At 34.5% G+C, this 24,806-nt stretch overlaps 1 long non-coding RNA gene across 3 annotated transcripts in view; it reads right to left on the reverse strand.

Annotated features, from left to right (window-relative positions):
• Positions 1-22,873, reverse strand: part of LOC123630636 — a 210,476-nt gene extending 187,603 nt beyond the window's left edge. For 2 of the 3 annotated variants that reach the window (XR_006732718.1, XR_006732720.1), the window contains exons 1-2: positions 22,321-22,873; positions 20,701-20,857 (exon numbers count right to left, since the gene is read on the reverse strand). This is a non-coding gene — a long non-coding RNA (uncharacterized LOC123630636). The remainder of the gene's footprint in view (positions 1-20,700; positions 20,858-22,320) is intronic. The other variant, XR_006732719.1, reaches the window with a different exon arrangement.
• Between the last annotated feature and the right edge of the window lie 1,933 nt (positions 22,874-24,806).

The raw sequence follows: 24,806 nt of genomic DNA on the forward strand, positions 1-24,806 counted from the left end.
GTCCACAATTTACAATGATTCAACTGTGATGTTTCAACTTTATGGTGGTGCAAAAGGGACAACCATTCAGAAGAATATAACTATCCTGTTCTTCACTTTCAGTACAGTATTCAATAAATTACATGAAATATTCAATACTGTATTACAAAATAGGCTTTATGTGAGATAATTTTGCACAATTGCAGGCTAATGTACATGTTCTGAGCACATTTAAGATAGATTAGGCTACGCTATGATGTTTAGTAGGTTAGGTATATTAAATACATTTTTGATGTAATATTTTCACCTTACAATGGGTTTATAAAGACATAAGCCATATGTATATTGAGGAACATCTGTATTGCATTAAACATGTATAATATTTTTCACTGAAATTATTTGCAACTTTGGAAAGAATGAAATGAATTAAGGTGCTTTGTTTTAGGCTAAAATGATTTTTTTTTATTTCAGTGTATTATGGGGTTACATGTTTAGATTACATATATTGCCTTTGCCCCACCTGAGTCAGAGCTTCAAGCATGTCCATCCCCCAGATGGTGCACACTGCACCCTTAGGTAAATATACCTATCCCCACTACCCCACCTGCCTAATACTCAATGAATGTTACTACTGTATGTGCCCTTCAGTGTTAGTCTCTTAAGTTAGTAATTACCAAATTGATGGTGAGTAGAGATGGTGCTTATTTCTTCACTCTTGTGATACTTCACTTAATTGAATTGGGTCCAGCTCTATCCAGGATAGTACAAGAGGTGCTATATCACCATTGTGTTTTGTGGCTGAGTAGAACTCCATGGTATACATACACCACATTTTATTAATCCACTCGTGTATTGATGGGCACTTGGGTTGTTTCCACATCTTTGCAATTGTGAATTGTGCTGCTATAAACATTATAGTGCAGATGTCTTTTTTATAGAATGTCTTTTTTTCCTTTGGGTTGATGCCCAGTAATGGGATTGCTGGATCAGATGGTAGTTCTACTTTTAGCTGTTTGATTTACCTTAATATTACTTTCCACAGAGGTTGTACTAGCTTGCAATTCCACCAACAGTGTATGAGTGTTCCTATCTCTCTACATCCATTCCAACATTTATTATTTTGGGACTTTTTCAAAGGCCATTTTCACTGGTGTTAAGTGATATCTCATTGTGGATTTGATTTGCATTTCCCTGATGATTAGAGATACTGAGCATTTTTTCTTACATTTTTTGGCCATTAGTCTATCTTCTTTTGAATAGTTCTGTTCATGTTCTTTGCCTACTTTTTGATAGGGTTGTTTGATTTTTTCTTGCTGATTTTCCTGAGTTCTATATAGATTGCAGTTATCAGCCCTTTATCAGATGTGTAGCATGCAAATATTTTCTCCCATTTTGTAGGTTGTCTATTTGTTCTCAAAATGATTTTGTTTTGAAATGCCAGAATAATCAACTCATTCTACAGTAAAACAAAGAGCAATTTTTTACCAAATTGCACAACAATTGTATCAAGGGTTAGTTAATTCAACATGATCTACTTCTCTGTGATTTTTTTGTCTTTCTATCCATGTTTTCAAGATGGCTATAGCAAACCCAGCCTTACAACTGCATGTGACAACATCCCATGGCTGGAAAAGGTAAGTGGCGGCATTTTAAAACTTTGGGGAAGAATTCGAAGGGTTGGAAAAGAGGCATGCAAAGTGTCCTACAATGTGAGGATGACAATTCCCAATAAAGCATTGCCATATGTCCTGAAAGACTTTCTAATGTAATGAAGGTGAATAACATGCTTTGGGTTTTTTTAATTATCTGAAGCCAAATGTAAGTACAACTAACATATAAGTGCCAAGTACTTTTGCATAGTTTTAATATACCATGAATTTTCCAGGCATGAAACTATTATGTCTATGACTAAAGATGGTAGATTTTATTTAGAGTCTCAATAGGAAAAAAGCATATTCGAATTAAAATCATTTAACAAGGATTTGTTTTGAAAGAGACTATAATACTTCCTAAAGTATGAGTGGAGAAAGATGGAGGAATCACAATAAGTAACACTGTAGCCCTGAGTTAGTAGCAGCAGAGTCATGGAGAACAATCCACCTTGATTACACAAGGGAACAGTGACCTTGTGAAAGACACAGAGAGGTCAAGGAGACCTAGTAAGGAGAGAGACTGAAATAATCCGTTGAGTCTATTTCCTCTTTCCCTTCAATCTCTTAATACACCCAGAAGCCAAAGAGCAACGGAGCCTATGATATATTCAATACAAGTCATTCTACTTGGACAAAGCTGGTAAAGGGAGGAGTACAACTGGAAACAAGGAGCAAACAGAAAATATCTATCACCTCTGCCAGTCCAGATCAATCATGTCAACAATGGGAATGGTAGTTTTTGGATTTGGTTATCCAATAAAATATATGCATCACTAGCTTTGCAGCTTTGTATTTATAACAATTCAAGATATGGATGCACATATGAAAGTTTCATTATGTTCTATTGTATTTAAACATGTAAATTCTGGCACACTTACATACATTTTGGATTACAAATTGATTTCAAATTATTTCTTCTTTGTGTTAGCTGAAACATTATATTAATTTTTTTTCTTTTTTTTATTTCAGCTTATTATGGGGGTACAAAAGTTCAGGTTATATATATTGCCCATGCCCCCCCATCCCCCTGAGTCTGAGCTTCAAGCGTGCCCATTCCCTAGACAGTGCACATCGCACTCATCACGTATGTATACACCCATCCCCTCCCCCACCCCCATTCCCCCCAGTCAGAATTTCAAGAGTGTCCATTCCCCAGACAGTGCGCATAGCACTCAACAAGTAGGTGTACACCCATCCCCTCCTCCCAGCCCCCACCTCTGTCCAATACCCAATTGGTGTTATTCCCAAATGTGCACTTAGGTGATGATCAGGGAAACCAATTTGCTGGTGAGTACATGTGGTGCTTATTTTTCCATTCTTGGGATACTTCACTTAATAGAATGGGTTCCAACTCTCTCCAGGAGAACCAAAGAGATGCCATATCACCGTTATTTCTTATAGCTGAGTAATAATCCATGGTATACATATACCACATTTTACTAATCCATTCATGAATTGATGGGCATTTGGGTTGTTTCCACATCTCTGCAATTGTGAATTGTGCTGCTATAAACATTCGGGTGCAGGTGTCTTTTTTATAGAATGACTTTTGTTCTTTTGGGTAGATGCCTAATAATGGGATTGCTGGATTGAATGGTAGGTCTACTTGAATCTGTTTAAGGCATTATATTAATTTTTAAGTAGAGGCATTGAGTCAGATAGAGCTGAAAACCATTGGCTTAGATTAATCATCGTTCATCCTAGAGTTGAGGCAGGCCCATTAAAGAACACAGATGCCTAATACATATATGAAATTGGAGTTCTACTAACCAGAGAAATAAAGAATGCCTCTTAGGGAGGTAACAAGTGTTTCTTCTGTGGATTATAACAATATGCATTGTCTTATGAATTAACAATCTAATAATTAAAAGTTAATTCCCCCATAATGTGCAAGACTTTTGGTAAGTACTTTGAGACAAAAAATATATATATAATGCCTATTTTCAAAGATTTGGCAGTCTAATTGGTGAGGTAAAATAATATGCCTTTTGAAGATCATTATATAGCAGAGAATGTAAGAAATTTATCTCTATAATAATGTCTGCAGTGTGGATATCCTGTGTTTCCTGAGGACACATTCATATGATCTAATAGCTGACTGAGCAGAGAGCAGCCTAAAGAAACTTTCAAGTTTTTGTTTGTTTTTTCCAGCTAACAAATTTCTGGATGAAATCCTTTCCTCCAGAAACTGGCTGTAGGAAAAGCTGGAACAATTGTAGCTCCACAATAACTTCACCCTGGACATACCTATATTGTCTATATCTAAAGCCTACTTTTCTCAGTCAGTTCACAATGTCAAAGAGGTAAGCTTGGCACAACTGGTCTTTGTGAATCTCTGCCACCGGCTTTTTATCCTAAGTGCTCTCAAAACACCCATTTAATGGATTTTCTTGAAATTGTGCTCAGGATCAATATAAGGCTCATTGATACAGCATTTTTGGAATTCGCCATTTGTTTCTTTATTAAACCTGGGATAGTTGCCCAGCTTCAGGGTTTTGGCATCTCAAATCCTCCCCATGACTCTCTCAAATCACCAATATTTTTCCAACACCATTCCTAGTAGACTTTTCTGTGAAGTGTCTTTTTTGGACACTTGAGCTCATTTATTGCAGTAAGAATCTATCATTATCTCCCCCCAAAACTAAACTCACATTTACATATTTTGGGTCACCTTTGAGGGTCTTATCCTTAATATGACAGATCCATTCTATACATTTTAGTTTTAGAAACAATTTATACTAGCTTCTTTCTGAATTTAACTGAAATTCCTTACTTTTATTATTTATTATCCAAATCACATAATATACTGAAGGCTAAAATCTGATGTGGAAATAGGAATATGGCTTTTTCTTTTCCTAACTTTGGCAAGGTCCTGGTTTCCCATGGAGAAATATAAGCATATTTAAGCATTCAGGCTCTGAGATTCTAAGAAACTTAACAAGTAACTTTAATCTGAGTAATTTCAGTCTCTAAATTATAGTATATACCATTGAACATTAACAGAGGAAAAAACCACTTTTGCGATTATCCGTAAACATTGCCTTTGTGATGTCCATTCAAAGGAAGCCTGGTGTCCTTCTGTTTGGACTCAGAGCAAGAACGTTTAGCTTGTTTTTATATTATTAACAGAGATGTGTGACTGTTCATAGAATTCTAATGCTTTTAAGCCATCTCCAAAGTATATAGCCCATGGGGAAAATTACATAAGGAAAGTTCATTGTTTTTTGATATGGCTTTTCTCTGAATTAAATTTACCACTTTATTATAAATCCTGTCCTTTTGCAGATCATGTATGATAAATATTCATCCAAATTTCTAGCTGTCCACCCAGAGCTACTTCCATAGGAAAAGGGTATATTTGAGTGTATGTGGTGTGTCTCGGTGTGCGTGTGTTAGAGTGTGTGTGGGTGTGTGTGAATGTGTGTGTGGGTCTTTGTGAGTGCGTGTGTGAGAGAGTGTGTGTGGGCATGTGTGAGTTGAGTGTGAGTTTCTGTGTGTAAAGGTGTGTCACAAACAATGTTCATTTGGATCCAGATTCTTCTACCAAGTAGGCTCCAAAAACCCCATCTGTTTATACTATTTGTAAAGCTATACTAAGTGTTCACAACTCTAGTACTCACAGATTTTAGATTTTGGCAAATAATAACAATAATAATTCAGCGTTAAAGTTAAAAGGAGATTTCTTTACTTGTTTGTTTTTCCTTCTACACACAACCATAATGTTGTGTTGCTAAATGCCTTCTGGGAACAAAGTTATACCAATCATAAATATGTAACCCAAAGTGAGATGCGTATTACTGTGCTGTGAATTCCATCTCCTATCATGCCTTAAAGATGTTACAAACTTGAGACATTACTATCTAGATAACATTCCCAGCAAGCCTCCAAAAACATTTTATGAGATTTCAAATGCCATGATTATGAAACAACAAAAGATGTAAAGAAATAAAGAAAAGCACAGTATATATATATATATATATATATATATATATATATATATATATATGACATTAAAACAAATTTCGCAATTACAAAAGCTTATAATAAGTGCCAAGCTTTATTCTAAATACCAATTAAATCAGAACCACCACACAGGGAATAAAAACAAATATTAAACAATTGTACCAAAAACAACAATACGCTTTTTCTCCTGCATAACAGAATTTAGTGTATTGTAAGGAAAGCAAAGTACAAGATGCCTATAAGAATTCTTCTACCAAATTTAATAATGTGCACACTAGAAGACTTAAAAAGTCTCTGGCTAAAAAACTGGAAAATAAAAACACTAAAAAGCAAAATGAATATTATGCAACAATAAATAACTGCATTTATTAATATTACATTAATAATATATTACATGTACTATTAAGCATTAACATTTCAGTTATTCATTGACCCAAAACTCACTTAACATCAACTATGCACAACATTGATAAACTATTGACAAATTATTGAGAAAATAAGAGCTTACTGTTTTACAGGTCCTTCTAAAGCCTTTACATATGTCATTTCATGCAATTCTTACAATGAATCTATGAGCATACACTCACTTCATTATTTTACAAAGGAGGAAATTGAGTCGTATAGAGAGTAACAATGTCACCCAAATAATCAGTGGCATAGTTGAAATTTGATGTCATATTCTAGTAGAGTATAATTTAGGGAAGCAGTACAAATGATTTTTGAAAGCATGGAATTTCGGGCAAATGGCTTAAATTAAAAACCTAACTCATTTCCTAGTAGTTGTATGATCTTGGGATATTTCTCTTACCTCTCTGTATCTTAGTTTCATATTTATACCCCTTTATGCCTTGCATATGAGCTGGTGAGCATTATACTAGTTTATAATCCTAGGACACCTAGAACAGTACCTATATCTTAATACCTATTAACCATTTTGTACCATTTTCTTCACCTGAGTAGTTCATGGCCAGATAGAAATCAATGTCAATATGGATAAATGTTCATAAGGCAACAGGAAGAAATACAAAACCATGTAAACATTTCCATTTTACTGGAAAACATATTTGAAAGCTATTTTAAATTAAGAAGGGGAAGGAAAACTCTCTAAAGACATTGGTGAATCAGTGACTGGAAACTTTGAGGCATGTCTGGAATATTGTCTTGGAGACTCTGAGACTAAAAAATAATTTTGACAAAAGGAAGGAGATGATTGAATACTGTTGTGGAGAAGACATTTTCTGAAGTCAGCAGAGATAGAAGAGACAAATATGGTATGAAAAATGATATTAAGTAAGTAATAATTTCTACAAAGTACTTTATAAAGAGTAACACATGTAAAGTGTATTAAGTGTAAATGATCATGATAATTATAGTACCATTATTTCCTAATACAACTGCATCCACATCACTTGGCCATTTGAGATCAATTTTCCCATAACTTGGGAAATACCAATGACTTCCAGTCATAGGTATCAGAAATGTCTGTCCACACCTGAGCAGACACATATAGCTATTGGATAAAATTGCCTATATCTTCAAATGTAACTTTTCTCATTTTTATTGTGAAAAAATGCACATAACATAAAATTTGCCATCTTAACCACTTTTAAGTGTAAACTTCAGTGTTATTAAATGCATTCTCAGTGTTGCGCAACCATCGCCACCATCCATCTCCATAATTCTTTTTCTTTTGTAAAACTGAACCTCTGTACCAGTTAAACAATGATTTTTCATTCCATCCTCCTCCAAAGCAACCACCATTCTATTTTCTGTCTCTATGAATCACACAGTGTCAAGTGCAATTTTTAAGATATTAAATATCTATTGTCAGTGAGCAAAGTGGAGGCTAACATCAACACCTACTCCTTCATTGAGTTCTCAGAACACATTAGAATATAGTTATATATTTATCTTTTATTAAATTTCAGATTTATTCCTTCTTTCTGGTGCAAAAGTATCTTCTTTGAAGATTGTGACATCTACTGCTATCTGAATACCTTCTTGGGTCCGTCATCCACAGGTCATTAGCCTCTTGCTTCACCTTCCACTTAATGATAAATTCTGTTTATCACATAATAGCACTCCTTCCCTCAGAGAAGTTCCCTGACTGTCTTAGAAGCACTTACTCTGGCTACTCATCCCTGTTACCCACAGTAGTTTATTCCAAAGCTACTTCACATCTAAGAATATAGGTACAATTTTTTGTGCTGACTATACTTTCCCAATACTTCAGGTGTCCTATAACACTTTGTCATCTGCTCTTGCTTTTCATCTACTTAGAGATGCCTAGGTTCATTGACCTCCCCAGTTTATCAGATTTTTTTTATTTAATCCAAGCCTTTACGGATCTCTACAATGTGTATATATCCTCAGGAATTATGGTCTTACAATGTGCATATGACAATAGTCCCTGTTCCAGGCACTATGGACATGAGAATAAATAAATCCTGGCCTCTGCCTAGGAGCTAATTAGGAGCTAATTTCCAGACTAATAAAAAGACAGTTCGATCTGTAAAAAATGATGATCATATTTTGATAGAGGTTGCACTGAATCTGTAGATCACCCTGGGTAGTATAGATATTTTAACAATGGTGATTCTGCCAATCTGTGAGCATGGTATATTTTTCCATCTGTTTACTTCCTCTGCTATTTCCTTCCTCAGTGTTTTGTAGTTCTCCCTGAAGTGTTCTTTCACCTCCTTAGTAAAATATATTACTAGGTATTTAATTTTCTTTCTTGCTATTTTGAAAGGTATTGAGTCTTTGATTTGGTTCTCAGCTTGACTGTTGGTGTGTATGAATGCTACTGATTTGTGCACATTGATTTTGTAACCTGAGACTTTGCTAAATTTATTTATCAAGTCCAGGAGTCTCCTGGCAGAATCTTTGGCATTTTCTAGATATAAGATCATATCATCAAAAAAGAGCAATAATTTGATCTCTTCTGCCCCCATTTGGATACCCTTGATTTCCTTCTCTTGTCTGATTGCTCTGGCTAGGACTTCCAGCACTATGTTGAATAGAAGTGGTAATAGTGGCCACCTTGCCTGGTTCTGGCTCTAAGCAGGAAAGCTTTCAATTTCTTCCCATTCAATATGATGTTGGCTATAGGGTTGTTATGTATGGCTTTTATAATTTATAGGTAAGTCCCATCTATGCCCATTTTGTTAAGTATTCTTATCATAAAAGGATACTGAATTTTGTCAAATGCATCTATTGAGAGGATGATATGGTGTTTGTTTCATAAAAAGACCCCAAAAGCAAGCACAGCAACAATAAAAATAAATGAATGGGACCTGACCAAATTAAAAAGCTTCTGCACAGCCAATGGAACAATCATTAGAGTGAACAGACAACCTACAGAATGGGAGAAGATATTTGCATGCTATAAATCTGATGAAGGGCTGATAACTATAATCTATAAAGAACTCAAGCAAATCTGCAAGAAAAACATCAAAAAAAACCCATTAAAAAGTCACAAAAGACATAAACAGAAACTTCTCAAAAGAAGATAGATTAATGGCCAAAAAACATAAAATAATGCTTGACATCTCTAATCAGGGAAATTCAAATCATATGAGATATTGCTTAACTCCACTATGAATGGCTCTTATCAAAAAGTCCCAAAACAACAAATGCTAGAGTGGAGACAGAGAGATAAGAACACTCATGCACTGTTGGTGACACTGCAAACTAGTACAATCTCTATGGAAAGTAGTATGTAAATACCTCAAAGAACTAAAAGTGGAACTACCATTTGATCCAGCAATCCCACTACTGGGTATTTACCCAAAGGAAACAAAGACATTCTATAAAAAAGACACCTGCACTTGAATGTTTATAGCAGCACAATTCACAATCGCAAAGATGTGGAAACAACCCAAGTGCCCATCAATACACAAGTGGATTAATAAAATGTGGTATATGTATACCAGGGAGTACTACTCAGCCATAAAAAATGGTGAACTAATACCTCTTGTATTAACATAGATGGAACTAGACACCATTCTTCTAAGTGAAGTATCACAAGAATGGAAAAACAAACACCACATGTACTCACCATTAAATTGGAACTAATCAATCAACACTTATATGCACATATGGAAATAACATTCACCGGATATCAAGCAGGTGGGAGGGGGGAAGAGGGGATGGTAAATTCACACCTAATGGCTACAATGTACACTATCTGAGGGACAGGCACACTTATAATTTTCACTCAAATGGTACAAAAGTAATTTATCAAACCAAAACATTTGTACCCCCATAATATTCTGACATAAATAAATTAAATAAATAAATAGGAAACAGGTAAATTATATGCAAAGTGGCAAGACTAAGGATACTGATGAGGATGTACCTAATTTGGATTGGAAATATCAGGAAAAACTTTTTGAAAGTGGTGATACTTCATCTGTGTTCAAAAGAATAAAATAATTATAAATAAATGGAAATGAATTATGGGAGGACATAGGTGTGATAGAAAAGTAAGTCTCTTCAAGTCAAGGAAGCTGGGAGAGGAGAGAAGGCATGAGAGCAGATAGGGAAGTTCATTAGCTCAATATGGTTTGAGAAAACTGTTTAAAAGGAGAAGTGGGAGAGAAGACTACAAAGGAAATTAAATAGGCCCTGTGTTATGGGTTGAGGAAAAAATAAATGTGAAATATGACCCTTAGATGTTGAATAACCCAGGTCTCGGATAAGCTGGTGGCAGCTTACGCAAAAGATTGAAACATAATAGCCAGGGATGAAAGGAGAAAACTATCGCAGAGTATTGTATTTCCTTCTTAGTATTATGGCAACTTAAGCAAAACTTACAATTAAATACTTGATCTTTTAACTGACCTCCACTTAGATTGCTCCATAGATTAGCATACACACTCTTCTGCCTACAAAACTTCTCAACACTTTTAGCCAGGAGGTGTCTCACTATTATACCCAAGCAGTTTTAACAATAGCTGAGTTGCAGGTTTATCAAGGGGGCCTATGTACACTATTTGCACTTATCATTGTACTCAGAAAATTTAAAGAAATATTATGGATATTAATAACATGAGTACAAATTTAGCTGTAGATACTATGAAGTAAATTGATGTCTTTTGAAGACTTCATGTCTTTAGCTGAATTTGGAATATGTGTTTTGATTCATGAGTGTAATATAAGAGAGTAGTTTTGATCTTACCATTAAACTAAGAAAACAAAATACTATAAGAAGAGTAAATGAGAATTTAGAGTCTTTGCAACTTTAGCATAAAACACAGCTCGCAGGACTCAACCTTTGTTATTTCAAGGGATCACACTTATTAGTTAATATTCAAAATTTGTAATTTCAAAAGCAGAAATATTGGTCTGGGAAAATTGCCATTGTTTATATGAAAGAATGGAGGAACTTCTTGAGCACAGCAATTCTAATGATGCCCTTCAAATCCAAGCTCATGGTAAGTCTACATAAGGAAAATTTGAAGGGACATCCAAAAGAAATGTATATCCCTAGCTCCTCAATACAGAGCTCAAGGGGAAAGGCCAAGGAAACTGTATTGTCCTAATAAGTTTGAGACTGCTGTGAGTTACATTACATCCTGTCCAACCATATTAATACATATATATATATGTATATAGGTATATACACACATACACACATATATATATACATATGTACACACACTTCACATTGTCAGTGACATCCTCTAACACTGCCTCTTGATTGCAATGATTTGAAAATGACTGGAAGAAAATAGACCCTTCTAAACAGCACTTACTATTCACAACACATATAAAGAGAATATCTACCAAATTTAACATTGTAATAAATGGGCAAAAAAATCATGATTCAGGTTAGTCCATAATAACTACACAAACATCCAAAATAGGCCAATGCCTGGTCTGTTTAGAGGGTGACAAGAAAGTTCATGTTTTCATAATCTAGCATTTTACCTCATTTGATACCACATGACCTTCATCATGCAGGCCATAGAGAATTCCAGGATTTGTCAGAGATTCCAGGTCCTTAGAATGCTGTAGTTTTTCCAGAGAATAGCCATGAAAGTAGGAAGGAAGCCAACTCCCATTTCAGGTGATCAGAATTTACATTTCCTTCCTTTGTTAAAATATTAATAGGCACTTCGATACTATCTTTTAAATAGTAAAATTAATTTTCATTACAGTCATGTAACACATGACATTTCAGGCAACAGCAGGCCACATATGTGATGGTGGCCCCATAAGATTATAATACCATATTTTCACTATACCTTTTCTACATTTAGGTATGTTTAGATACACAAATACTTACCATCATGTTACAATTGCCTCCAGTATTTAGTACAATAACATGCTGTATAGATTTGTAGCCCAGGAGCAATAGGCTAAATATACCCTATAGCCTCGGTATGTAGTAGGCTATGCCACCAATGTTTGCATAAGTTCACTCTAGGATGTTTACACAAAAACGAAATTGCCTAATGATGCATTTGTCAGAATGTATCCTTGTCTTTAAGCAATGTATGACTGTATTAGGTTATACTGTGGGCACTTCATGGAAAATGGACACGATAGCTCCATCATATATAGAAACAACTGTTTATGGGGAAAAAAAACACATAAAAATCACACTTGCAAGATTACAACCAGATTTTTTTTTTTTTTTAGATCTCCAGAAATCACAAACTATCTGAACAACATTCTTATATCTTCACCTTTTCACATTTAATTTCAGGTCCATTCCATCAATTGTCACAGAAGCATCTTATATTAACTTCTCAACTACTGCTTTGGATTGTGTCACCTTTGTCATCTTGGACAATAACAACAAAAAGGCTCATTCAGTGAGGTAATATAGACACTGGCCAGTGAAGTCTTGCTAATGTATGGCACCATTTTCCACCAAGACCAAGGGCAGTGATGCCTACATGCATCCGCATAACATTGAAAAGGGTGAGCTCATAGATGAAAAGGCAACAACAGAGTTGTTATAGAATACACAGGCCACCTTGATTCCTGCTTAACCTGAGTCTGATTAAATTCAAAGTGTAAGACCCATGCATGCCTCTTAGCTCCATATCTATTGATTTTCTAGCCTGAATCTTCCATTGCTCAAGTTGCTAATTGTATAAAAAATACCAGTGAATATTTATAACCTAGTTTTGTTCCTTTGAGTGGCTTTGTCTATAGTTATGTGCTCCAATTATCTAACTTGGGATTGACTCTCTAAACTTTGATAAAGTAGAGTTGTTAATACCGTGTTTATTCCTTAAGTATTGTTACACTGATAACTGGTTTACTGAATGCCACAGTAAGCATAACAGACTTTGATGAACATACTTAGACATGTCCTATAACCTGGACATATCTTGACCAGATATATTCCTTGGTGTTGCTATGTACAAGAGTGTGTGGAGATTGAATAACCTGCAGGATTGCAATTGTTTCCTGCGAGACTAATGGAAAATTTGGGCCAGTGAAGTATGCTTATGCATGGCCTACTTTCCACCAGCAATTTTAGGAAGCTCTTTTGATATGTGAGTTACCTCTGAGAGAGAGAAAAGAACTCTGAACACACGTGTCAAATCCTTCACAAACTTTACCTAGAGCTGGACCTGTCCCAAAGCTTTTGCATAAACTTGCTTGATAAGCAACTATTGTCCACGGGCACATTCACTGTACAATCCACATACTACCAAACTTTGCAACTGGAGACCTAAATTTATATTTCATGTTTTGTAAACTTGAATGAAAGGTATTTTCCTGTAAACTTATGCTGTCTTATGAAAGCCATTATTAGATTTTCTTTAAAGCAGGATGTGCCCAGTTAGAAAATTACTTCCAATTTAATTTAACCAGCCCCCTGTGGGTATGCTAATTAGTTATACGTCATAGTTATACTGGTGGCCAAGAGTCTCAAAAGAAGGTCTCCAGAGTGTTGCTCTACCTTGAAGGACATGAATGAAGAGACATAAACATTATTCATTAAGATGGAAGAACTAGTGGCCTAGATCTAATTAATGTTACCATTTAATATTTTCTCCTGGTAGGCATTCATCTTACAAGTTTGTAAGGACAGTAGAATTTGAAACTTTCTAAAAATAGAACTATAGATATTCTGTCGACATCGATAGAAATAGCTGTTTGGAGCTGTGCTTTTACCAACTGGACATTCTGAGAAAATCTGTGGGGGGATATTTTCAGGAAGTCGTTGCACCCCCTAAAAATCAAGTTTATTGCTTTTACCATAAATATAAGTAATTTATCCACTATCAACCATTTTCAGTAGTCTAATAAATAGCCTTTATTGTTTATCTCATTTGCAGGATCTACATAAACACATGATCTATCTTCATCTTTGACAAGGTTAGAACATGCTACCTGGAAAAGTCATGTTTTAAAATTATCACCATCTGATAATTTTCTTATAAAAACATTTCCACCTAAGGGCTTGTTTCTGTTTGCTCTTTGTTTTTACCTCCACCCCATCATTTGTCTTCTGCATGTACCACATGATCAGTGTCCTATAACATTACATAGCTCTGGAGACCCTTCTACATAAAGATATTACATCTAGAAAAAAATACTTCTCTATCGATCTTTATTTTGTTTTGTTTTGTCCTGGTTTTGAGACAGAGTCTTGCTCTGTTGCCCAGGCTAGAGTGCCCTGGCATCAGCCTAGCTCACAGCGATCTCAAACTCCTGGGCTCAAGCGATCCTCCTGCCTGGCTAATTTTTTCTATTTTTAGTAGAGACAGGGTCTCACTTTTCCTTAGGCTGGTCTCAAACTCCTGACCTCAAGCAATCAGCCAGGCTGGGCCTCCCAGAGTGCTAGGATTACAGGTATGAGCCACTGCGCCTGGCCTCAATCTTTGTTTTATTCACAGATATCTTTGCCTATTCACCTGTTAGCAACTCTTTACAGGTTCCATAGGCTACTAATTTATATGCACTTTTAGAATTTTCTTCAAATGCAAAAGTTTTACATAACTATATGCTATTGTTACTATAGAGTGCTTCTATTTGTATTTCACAATTTACGAATTGAAGCAATTAATTCTCAGTTGCATAGAATTAAGATTATAAGGTACACAGGTTGCTACTGAAAGCTGTGTGCTTTATACCTGTGTCTAGTTACTGTTTATATGATATTATATATACTGATAACTCTGGAGGCCTGGACTGTCCAGTAACTACATCAAACAAAAGCAAGAAAAGCTGCTCAAATTTCAACCAACAAGCTATAGTGAGGAGCTCACACATTTGAATAAAACAGACACTGGAAGCCTTTAAAAATTAAACATTTTGATTGTTCTTAAAAATCATATAGCCATGACAGTATGAGGAAAAAATGAAATAATCCATTGTAACTTTTGCCATTTCATTAACCAGAGAGTCTTTACATCCTAACTTCATTAGTGCCCCTTTAAGGTTAAAAAGAAAACTTTCATTGAAAATTCAGATAAATAAATTAATTTCACCATTTACTTGAGGTACTCTTTCACCTCTGAAGAAATATTTTGCGAATTCATTAGCTACATATTGCCATAATGCAGGCTAGTAAAAAATGGAAATAATGAGTTCATTGTAATATTTAATCTATTGATAGCATGGTCCAGAATTTTTGTTAACCTAGAATACATAATTAGTTCTATGAAATAAAAGACAAAATCACTTCACACATTAGTAAAAAAAAAAACAAATTAGAACATAACTTTATAAACTATCGCTATTCTTTTGCTATTAAGAATCAATGGAATCTATAATTAGGGAACATTATGGAAAGGTTAAAGATGAGAATGCATGCAGTCTATCTACAGGAAACTTAAACTGTTTAGGCTAATGAAATGTCTATGAAAGTCATATTAATTAGCAGGTTCACAGGAATCTAACTTTTATTTTATAAATGCCATGGTAGAAGGTAGTAGGGCTCCATGCATACAACTATTCCCTCTCTCTATTACTGCACAGTGCTTACCTCTTTCAGTCTTCTATCCATTTTCCTCCTAATAATCTGTATGTTATTAAGCATTGCATAATTCTAGAAATCCTTCATAAGGCATAAATTTCTTTTACTGATATGGCTTTGAAGATAATGAGAAACAACAGAAATTTTCTATTTCTTTTTATAAGAGAGGCTAGTTGAATTTTCAAAGTTTCTTTAATATAATGTTAGATGATGACAAACATATTTCCTTATTTTCCTCTTTCTTGTTATTTCTGCCTAATATAAATAAAACCATTTCTGTCATTCAAAAGTGAAAATATTACCAATTAAAATCCAGTTTAAGTTGGGAAACAAAGCCAGAACCCAACTGTATGAGAGATTATATACTGTATAGGCACATTATATAGCAGAACCAGAAACCAAAGTGAGTATTTTAAAAAGACAAAACTAAAATATCTTCAGAACCAAACATTACCACCATGTCAATTCCACTTTTCTACCCTAAAATTAACCACTTAGTCACAGAAAAGCAATCATTGAAGACAGAATTCACCAGTGAAAAGTTGGTGAGTTTTTTCCCTTCTTGCAACAGCTAAAATGATGTTACAAACAGTGCCTTTTATCATTTTTACTATTTTCAAATATGTGGATATCTGATTAGTTGAGACTAGGTTTCATATGGCTACAAGGGAAATTGGGAATTTGAGCCCTGATTCTAATGTTTGCAGAGGATTCAAACTTGGAAAATTTCCTAAATATACATGGGTGTTTTCAAAAGTTGGTAGACAAAAATTTCAATTACATGATATGGCAGTAGAGCATATCTAACTCAAATGCAGAGGAAAAATTATAAACTCTACAAAAATTTAAAACATATTTGACGGTAATGAAAAACAGAAAATTGGCAGAAATATTAAGAGTATTCAACCATAAACAGAGTATTCGAACATTGAAAGAAGATAACTGCAATGGCTTACATTTGCATTAATACAGCTATATATCTGATGACACTACGCAGTCTGTGAAAAATTAAATGTCTACAAGTAAAGCAAAGAATTTTACTAGCTTGAGGAATAAAAATACAGATTTCTAGACTGATGGAACAAAAGAGTGGGGAAATTGAGTGGAGTGGGAGGGAATTGCATACCAGTGAAAGTCAAAGAGGAGAATGTCACACAGAGTAAAGATCTAAGATCTACTTGTAAACTCAATTCAGATATATGAGTGGCTCTTAAATTGCACATATATAAAAGAGACTCCATAGACTGCAGCAGAAACCAACAGCTGAATGATTATGACAGGACAGATGTTTCAACTGCTGCATACTTCAAGGAGCGAAAGTTTGGTGTTTGATTACCATAAGGTGAATAATGTTAGAAAAGAGTCACCCATCAAAATAAAATAACAACCTAGAGTCTCTACAAAATATCAACCACATAATCTATTATATAATTTAAAATGCCTAGACATAAAAAACAGGAAAATATGACACATAAGAAAAAATGTAAACAATGGAATTAGACATTGAAATGGCTCACATTTTGGAATAAGAAGAAAAGTACTTTAAATTAGCTATTATAAGCATGTTCCAGAATTTAAGGAATAGACGGTCATAAGGGTAAATATATGGGGAATATCAGAAGAAAAATAAAAACTATAAATAAGTAAGGAAACAAATTCTGAAACTGAGGAATAGAATATCTGCTATTAAAAATTCACTGTATGGGCTTCCCAGTATATTAGAAATGGCAGAAGAAGATGTCAATATACTTACTCAAAGACAGATAAAGAACAATTTTCTGGTAAAGTGTTAAAAATACAGAGGAAAAAAAATAAAAATAGAGCCAGTCTAGCACTAATATAATTGGAGTCTCAGAAAGAGAGTAGAGAAAGAGAAAATGAGATGGAAAACAGTGTTTGAGAAAGTTAAGACCAAAAGTTTTCCAAATTGTATAGAAAACAACTTACAGATTCAAGAAACTCAAAGAACCCTGTATAGAATAAAAATGAAGAAAGCCAAATGTAAGAATGTCATAGTTAAGCCACTGGGAAATAAAAGAGTAAATCTTAAAAAGCAGAGCTAAAGGGAGAAGGAAAATAAATTACATATTATGGGAACAAAACCAAAAATGACAGTTGCTTTCTCCTCAGAAATGAGAAAGTGTTAGATTAATGAAACTACATCTTCAAAATTCAACAACAACAAAAATACTTGTTAACTCCAAATTCTAAAACTAGATAAAATATTTATTGGAAAAAACAAAGATTTACTCAGATAAAAGAAAGTTTAGAAAATTTGTCATCAGCAGACCTAAATGCAAGAAATGCAAAAGGAAGTTTTTCAAGGTAAGGAAAGACAACACTGGGCGGAAATTCTGATCTACAGGAAGCAATGGAAAGCATTAGGAATGGTATGTGAGTAAACATGAAAAACTAAGGGTTTTTTATTTTCTTTTGATAAGAAACAACTGATGGTTTAAACAAAAAAATTAAGAGCACCATGTAATTGATAATGTATGTAGAGTAAAATATTTTAAATTACAGCTTGTACAGGAGGCTAAGTGGAACAATTTTGCCACAATTTTTCATGTTCCATGAAAAAATTCACTTTTAAGTGTAAGTGAACTGTAATAAGCTAAGGATGTTTATTATAATCCCTAGAGAACCATTATATAATATAAGAAAGATTCTGCTAAAATGTCAATAAAGGAATTTAAATGGAATACTGCAAATTGCTCAATTCATGCTAAAAGTCAATTGCTCAATTAATGCTAAAAGTCATGAAAGAAAGAACATAGGAAGGAAAAATGATAGGACAAATAAAACAAAGACCAAAGTAGTAGACTTAAATCCAACCATTTCTATAATTATTTCAAATGTAAATGAAATTTAAGTACTCCAAATAAAAGGCAGATTGTCAGGCTAGAAAAGTGCCTACAAGAGATGCATGTCAAATCTTAGGGTACAGATAGGTTGAAAGTGAAATTACTTTTAAAAAATAACATGGAAACAACAAACATGAGAGATCTTATGTGCCTATGTTAATACAAGAAAAAGTAAGCCTCCCAACAAGAAATATTACAACAGATAAAGACATTTTACAATGACAAAATATCAATTAATCATGCAGATATAATGCTATATTGCTAATTTATAGAATAACTAGATTAAAAAAATAGAATAAAATGGTTTTGACGACGCAATTAACCATCTTGACCTAGTCAATATTTATGAAGACTACAGAATACATGTTCTGTTATACTACACATAAAATATTCATCAAAACGGACTATAACTAGACCACAAGGTATCTCTTAATAAAGTTCAAAACATTGAAATCTTAGAAAGTATGCTCTCTCTGACCATAATGGAAATAAGTTGAAATAAGTAAAAATAAACTATTTAGGAAAGTCCAAGACATTGGAAGATTTATACAACACATCTTAAAATAACCCATAGCTCAAAGAATAAATCAAAAGAAACACTTCACAACATTTTGGAATGAATAAAATAAAACTACACTATATCAAAATGTGTGCGATAAATTAAGCTGAGCTCAGAGTAAATATTTTTGTCTTTGTTTACTTTCTACCTTAAAAGAAATCTAAAACAAGGAGAGCAAATTAAGACCAAATCAAGTAGAAGAAAGGAAATAAAACAGAGAAGACTAGAAATCAATGAAATAGGAAACACACATAGGAGAAAATTAACAGAAAGAAAATAAAAATTACAAATATCAAGAATTAAAGAGATTTATGTTTATAGATATAAGAAACATTAAACATGATTATGGAATATTGTGAAACATTTTATACCAATTTTCATCACATGGATGAAATGGTCAAATTCCTTGAAAAAATCTTACCAATAATCACAAAGTTTCAAAACATAAAATGGAACATCTGAAGTACTCTTAATTTACTAGAGTAATTAAATTTATTGTCAAGTACCTTTACGTAAAATTATGTGTGTGTATATATATGTATGTATAAACATACATATATATATGTATGTATAAACAAACTAAGGAACAAACTCCAGATTCAGATGGTTTCACTGATGAATTCCTTTAAACATTTAAGAAAATAATATAAATTTTAAATTTCTTCAGAAATAAAGAAGGACAAAATTCCAAACTTATTTTATAAGGCCAGAATTAACCTGGAACCAAAACTTTACAAATCCTAGAAATGTAAAACTGACTTTAATTTAAAAAGCTATCACAATCCTTCAATGAGTTTGACTAAATTTTAGATACTTTATATAAGTAGAATCATACAGTATTTATGCTTCTGTGACTGGCTTACTTCACCTAGCATAATGTCTTCCAGATTCATCTATATCTTTGCATATTATAAGACTTCCTTCCTTTTAAAAGGCTAAATAATATTCAATTGCATGTATATACCACATCTCCGTTACTTATTCATCTGCCAATGGACATGTAGCTTATTTCCACATTTTGACTACTGTGAATAATGCTGCAATGAATCTGGGAGTATAAATATTTCAAGATCCTGATTTCAATTATTTTGGATAAATACCCACAAGTGAGATTGCTAGATCATATGGTAGTTCTATTTTTAATTATATAAGGAAACTTCATACCGTTTTCCATGGAGGCTGCACCATTTTACATTCCCACCAACAGTGTACAAGTGCTCCAATTTCTCCATATCATCATCAACACCTGTTATATTTTTTTATGTTTTTAATAAGGCCATTCTACCAGGTATGAGGTGGTATCTCATTGTAGCTTTGATTTGCATTTCCCTGATGATTAGTGATGTTGAGGTATTTTCATATACTGGTTGGCCATTTGTATGCCTTCTTGGAGAAATGTCTATTCAAGTCCTTTGCCCACTTTGTAACCAGCTTATTTATTATTTGCTATTGAGTTGTAGGAGTTTCTTACATATTGTGGATATTGACCCTTTATCAATATATGGTTTGATATCCTAATCTGTAGGTTGATTTTTCACTCTGTTAATTTTTTTTCCTTTGCTGTATAGAAGCTTTTTAGTCTGACATAGTCACACTTGTTTATTTTTGCCTTTGTTACCTGTGCTTTTGGTGTCAGATACAAGAAATCATTGTCATGACCAATAGTTATAAAACAGATTAGAATAGTGGGCTCCATTTGGCAACACCAAAGGTTAACAACCAAGAAAGACTTACTTGTATTGGGTCTTCAGTTCGTAGCCTAGGCAAAATTCACTTCTGTGCCCACTTTGTCCTATGCAGCACCACAAGGCCTCTTCGGATCTGCCATGTCTGTGGAACACAATGTACTCATCTCAGGTCCACAGGATCACAGTGATGTGCATTTGTCATTCTGGAATCACAAAGAAGCTACATCAGGCCAGTATGCTTCCACCATCTTCCAGATACTTCCCTTGCTTTTACATAAGCCAGGATGGGGAAATTCAGGACCTTCCTTTTTACTACTATTCTTAGATTTTCCAATCCGTATCTAGCTGTCTACCTTCCCGACATCAACGCTGAGCTCACTCTACAATGAGGATAGGTACTGACCATCAGGATCTAAGCTGTCTTTGTTTCCCTCTGTGTCCTCTCTCCCCTACAACCTAACCCAAAGAATTAAGGATCAGAACAACTTCTCTTCACATAGTTCCAAAAGGCTTTAGGTCCTAACCTAGGCATCAAAACTCGAATGTCTGCTAAGAAAATTGGCTGGTTTCTTCTTTGTCCTAGGCATTGCCATCCATATCCAAATAAAAACACATAAAGTTATAATTGTTACGTCAACTGACAATTCATTTTTCTCAGCTTATTCTCAGCCTCTTATTTTGAAAAAACATCACGCCACTTTCAAGCTACAATAAATATCTGAAATATATGGTTAAATTAAAACAGGATAAAAACAGTTATTTAATTTAGTTTTCTTTCAAGGAATAAATGTGTTGCTAGACTCCTAGAGCAAATTCCCAAACTCCTTTGAGAGCACTTAGTATACCAGTCTAAATACAACTAATATTTTTGCTTGCAAAAACATTTAAAAAAAAGCAAAAAGTAAAATGAAATGAACAAACAGTACTTTAAAAAACAATGATTTTTAAAAATAAAGAGAAAAATGTAAAACACCTTTCAAAACTCACCAACTATTAGAATTCTATCAAAAATGAAAAACAATTCTTCCTTTTCCCTATTACATTGTAATTTCATATGGGTGTGTATGTGTGTACGTATCTGTGGAAAACACAGAGGTACATGTACATCAGATCTATTGCACAGCTTCTATCAACCCTAGAATTGCTTGGGCTGCTCCTGGGACATGAACATTGGAATTTTGTGGGACAGATCAAAGAGGAATGAGTCTGGTTCTAGCATAAAGTCTACACATGAAGTAGGAGACATGCTATGAGACTGACCTGCTTTCAGCATCTCATAAAAGGGGTCCTTGCTACTGGGAAGTAATAGAGATTAAAACTATTCAAATTACATTCAAGATGAAAGGATTAGCACTGGTATGTAAGATGAAAAATCATCCCACGGGAAGTTAAAGTCCCACAAAAAGGACGTTTAGACTAGTCAATACTTTGAAGTTCAGGCAGAAATGAGACCTATGAGTGGAGTAAAACTAGCAAGAAGAAAATGGAGATCCATTCCTGGGAGAAAACAGGACTCTAAGGAGGTTTACAATTCAAAACTCAGGAGAAGCAGCCCAGACAGCAGGATGCATTGTGGGGCATTCAAGGCTGTGAGAATAAACTATTAACCGATCACCAAAGCAGTAACTCAGAAACACGCATTTAACTGGGGAAGAGGATTACTTACCAGAGATTGAAGTAATTACAAGGCAGAAAGTGGTAGAGCACAGGACTGGACACAAGCAGGGCATCCTCATGATTACAACTAGAATAACTCTGTCAGAGACGGTGCAGAAATAAGTCTTAAATAACAGCGTCTTAAATCGCGTCTGCCTGAGGTCGGAGCTAATCCTGGACACAGGGAGGAAAGTATGGCCTACAGGTGGAGGGGCGGGCGGGAAAGGAGAAGTGGACCCAGCTGTGAAAAGGAGCAGGCAATAAGGCTGAAAAATAAATAGGGGTCTTTATAGCACACACGGGATTTGGGCCTTTGTAGCTCTCTGCCAGCAGGTGCCGGTAGTTCTCACAATTTAGTTTGTATCAATATTACCTGGGGGGCTCGTGAAAGCACAGGTGGCCAGGAACCACCTGGACAATTTCCAATCCAGTAAGTACAGAAACCAAACTGGAGCAAGGTGGAGGTCAGGCATCTATAGTACATTGGTTGCTCCTGGGACACGAGCAAGCCCTTGGGAGGGCAGCTCTACTCAGCTGAGGGCAATCACTGGCCAGCTAGAGGTGGTGATGCTGCTGATCTGAGGCTGCTCTCTGCATGTCTTAGAGAGCAAGACCAGCCATACACCAGCAGGCCTTGCACTTTACTCTTTACCAACATTTCCAAATAACACTGTGTCTTTAAGACAAGCGGGAGGTTAAAAATTAGAAGCATACAATTCAGTGACATTCATTTACCCTAGGTTCACACATTGGTCTTGCTCTTCCAAATAGGCTTTGCTTGGTTAGAATTTTAGGTCGATCGGAGGTGAATTCGCATGTGTTAATGTGAGAGGTTTGGTTAACTCAACTCGGACATTGACCTACTATCTTGGTGTTTGAAAACTACAACCTAAAGAAACCTATCTTTCTTTCTATTAATAATGAGATAATTCAGCCCTTGTGTTCCATATAGTTTAATATTTTTCATTAGCAGTAATAAAGAGACAACATACATAAGACAAAATATCTGCTTGAATGTCCTGTTTTGTTTTATTATTATTTAGTTGTGTGGATTAAAGTAACTACCTCAAAATTTCAAGAAATGGCTAAGAAGCAATTCATGTTAAAAGGCTGCCCTCTTGTGGCAATATGTTGTATTTTATTGCTAAAAGTGATCTTTATTTTACCATATACCCTCTGCAGTCCAACTCATAGTATGAAAAGGAAATAAAACCTTATATAGTTTGGATTAAAAAATATACCACATTCATATGGCACCTTTGGATAATGAAAAGTTCAATTTAAGTAGATATTCCAGGGAGCTAAAAGTTTAAATTCATCTCATTATTTAACTAGTTTAATGGATATATTTCTAAACATATACATCCCACTTCTCTGCTTTAAAAAAGATAAAGTTAGTTGTAGATTGAGATATTAGGGGCACACTTTATAGAACATAGTAACTTAAGTTGTCATCTATATTACTGGAGCTACAAATGTTGCCCTCAGTTTGAAGAGTCAGTTATGCAATAAACATCTCTAATGGGACAATAACTAGGACATGTCCTCTGGCCTTGAAGAGCTGTTGGTTTAAAACATGGGATAAATGATTTGAGCAAACAATTGCAAAGCAAAATTATAAATGTTATAATACGGGTATGCACATTATACACGGAAGCATGGAAGAGAAAGTACTTAGCTTTGCTTTGGAGAACCAGTGAAATTGACTAGAAGGTTAACATGGGATCCACTATTAAGATGTGAATAATATAAACAAGATTTTATTATGTGCTAACTATTCGATAGATGCTGAGGATATATTAATGAAAATACCTAGTCCCTATGTTTAAGGAAACAAGATGTGCTGCAGAAACCATAGCTGTAAATTTGACTGCAATGTGATAATAGCTATAATCTTCTGTGGATTCTCCCTCCTTCAGATCTCTTGAAATTATTTCCTTTGTTACATTTTTATTTACTCCATAGTACAAATACAGTGACTGTAATGTTTTTGTCAAGTTAACTTTTAAAGACTTTTTTTTTTCTTTCAGTATTTTCCCAGGTCCCTTTGTCCAGTTTCAGGAGCAAAGCTATTCTAAGTTCATTGATTCAAAGGGTTGGGAGGAAAGAGTTTAGTGGAAAAGGAATAATAACTTACAATTCTTTATGGCTTTTGTCTTCTAAAAGCTTGAGCCTTTATGAGAATTTAGAAGGATCATGGAACAAATGGAAAGAAGAAGATATTTGCTCAGTGAGAAAAAATTATATACATGTAAAAGGAGAAAGATTTTCCCCAAACTAGAAAAAAATACATTCCCCACACCATTACAATTCATTTCCCATTGTTAAGAGAAGAAGAAAACAGTTAAGCCTTTTGGTGAGCGGTGAGGACCTAAAAACAGTTTTCTAGAATAGTGGTCCCCAACCTTTTTGGCACCAGGGACTGGATTCATGGAAGACAATTTTTCCACAGACAGCGGGTGGGGGTGGGAGGGGAGGCGGAGCTCAGGCAGTGAT

This window comes from Lemur catta, chromosome 1 (genome assembly GCF_020740605.2).
Source record: "Lemur catta isolate mLemCat1 chromosome 1, mLemCat1.pri, whole genome shotgun sequence".
Classification (NCBI taxonomy): domain Eukaryota; kingdom Metazoa; phylum Chordata; class Mammalia; order Primates; family Lemuridae; genus Lemur; species Lemur catta.